The following is a 2,500-nucleotide window of genomic DNA, read 5'->3' as shown; positions in this document are numbered from 1 at the left end:
AGATTATCGATGTACATCGTACACCAACATTTGACGTACCGAGGCATTACACCCCGCACGCCCCCAACAGGACCAATCAAGGCTCGCATACGACCTGCGACTTACTGCGGCTCCCTGAAGGTCCCCGTAGGACGACCATCACCAGTTAAGGTGTAGTTGACTTGTCAGGGCACGGTAGTCCCCACAAGTCCCCGATTATTCGTGGATATCGTCCTACGATTGTTTCTGACTCCTTTTGCTCCCCGCAGGTCCCCGTAGGACGACCATCACCAGTTAAGGTGTAGTTGACTTGTCAGGGCACGGTAGTCCCCACAAGTCCCCGATTATTCGTGGATATCGTCCTACGAGTTTTTGTGACCCTTGGGTTCCCGGCAGGTCCCCGTAGGACAACCATCACCAGTTAAGGTGTAGTTGACTTGTCAGGGCACGGTGGTCCCCACAAGTCCCCGATTATTCGGAGATATTGTCCTACGAGTTTTAGTGACCCTTTTGTTCCCCGCAGGTCCCCGTAGGACGACCATCACCAGTTAAGGTGTAGTTGACTTGTCAGGGCACGGTAGTCCCCACAAGTCCCCGATTATTCGTGGATATCGTCCTACGAGTTTTTGTGACCCTTGGGTTCCCGAACTTTGCTACGATGGTTCTGCCTCCAGAGGAGACTTATGAACACTTCGTATCATTTCTTACACCGAACCATGGGATCGCGAGATTGCTCCCGGATCCCTAATCACCTTACATTTTCGTTTCGTTTCCGTACACTACGATGAGCTAATTCAATTTGTTTGTTCGTCTGGCGAACGTTTTATTGCGGAATTACCGCGGTACTTCCAGCCGGGTATGGCTGCCGTACGACCTACAGGATAGATCATCGAACCACTTTTCGTGCATATTGTCCGTCGAGGGTATCACCTCGATACCCCCAACAGACCTTTGGACACTTCCTCACTACTCCTTGGAGCAGCAATCAGGGAACCATATAGTAGGAACAGCCGAATATGGAACTCTTTTCGTACTTTGGACACCTCCTATAACTTGTATGGCGACTTCGGGGACCTTCATTTCGTTCTCAGTTGGTACCCCTATTTCGGTCTTTGGACACCTCGTCTTACCCGTATAACTCACTTTAGGTCCACTTATTTGCCTGATATCTCATCGTGAACCCGTTTTTCGTACACCGTACACACCTAGGAACACCACATATGCGTTTCCCTTTCGATCGTGAAGTTTTCAAATTTTTCGATTTTTGGTCCTAGAAATTCATGAACGGTGGGAGACCAAAATTTTTCATAAAAAAAAAATTTTCACCGTTTGACCATAAAAACCTTCTTTTCGTACATACCCCATCATTTCTTCACGTTTTAGGCCATTTCTGAAATTTTCGCTTCGATAGTGTGTCCCCTATAATACAAAATGAACATTTTGCATCTCCCACAAGTGGCCATTTTTTTCCGCCACTGAAGAACACGACCTCGGGAACTCGGACCTAGGACGTGGCCATGTAAGTCATAGGCCACCCCAACTTTTGCAAAATACTGTTTCTTTTCACTTTTCATGATCTAAGGCGCGTTCCGACGGCGTTTTGAACAAATTTATGAGAAAAAAAATTTTGACCCTCGGACCAAAATTTTTTCGTTCGGGGCCCCATGGCCTATGGCCAGTATGGGAACTCGGGATGCCGATATGACAAAATTTGTCAAAAAATCACTAAAAAGTCGCTATGGCCCATTATTTAGAGCTTGTTGAGACCTTTCTAAAACACCTTGGTTGACCCCTGTCCGATAAGTAGTTTTCGAGATATTCGAGAAAATGTGATTTTTTGGGACTTAGAAAATTTTTGACCCGTACCCTAAGAAAAAGTGATTTTTTCATAGGACAATTTTTTCTTCGCAAATACTGTTTGGTTTCACTTTTCATTATTAGAAACGCGTTCCGAAGCCATTTTCATCAAAATCTCGTGAAAAAAAAATTTCACCCCCGGACCAAAAGTTGGCCGTTCGGTGCCCTATGGCCTATGGCCAGTATGGGAACCAAGGATGCCGATATGCGAAAAAGTGTCAAAAAATCACTTGAAAGTCGCTATGGCTCATTAAATAGAGCTTGTAAAGACCTTTCTAAAACACCTTGGTTGACCCCTGTCCGATACGTAGTTTTCGAGATATTCGAGAATAAGTGATTTTTTGGGACTTAGAAAATTTTTGACCCGTACCCTAAGAAAAAGTGATTTTTTCATAGGACAATTTTTTCTTCGCAAATACTGTTTGGTTTCACTTTTCATTATTAGAAACGCGTTCCGAAGCCATTTTCATCAAAATCTCGTGAAAAAAAAATTTCACCCCCGGACCAAAAGTTGGCCGTTCGGTGCCCTATGGCCTATGGCCAGTATGGGAACCAAGGATGCCGATATGCGAAAAAGTGTCAAAAAATCACTTGAAAGTCGCTATGGCTCATTAAATAGAGCTTGTAAAGACCTTTCTAAAACACCTTGGTTGACCCCTGTCCG

The sequence above is a fragment of the Anopheles stephensi genome, unplaced genomic scaffold (genome assembly GCF_013141755.1).
Source record: "Anopheles stephensi strain Indian unplaced genomic scaffold, UCI_ANSTEP_V1.0 ucontig202, whole genome shotgun sequence".
Taxonomy (NCBI): Eukaryota; Metazoa; Arthropoda; class Insecta; order Diptera; family Culicidae; genus Anopheles; species Anopheles stephensi.
Note: the sequence above shows the minus strand (reverse complement) of the source record.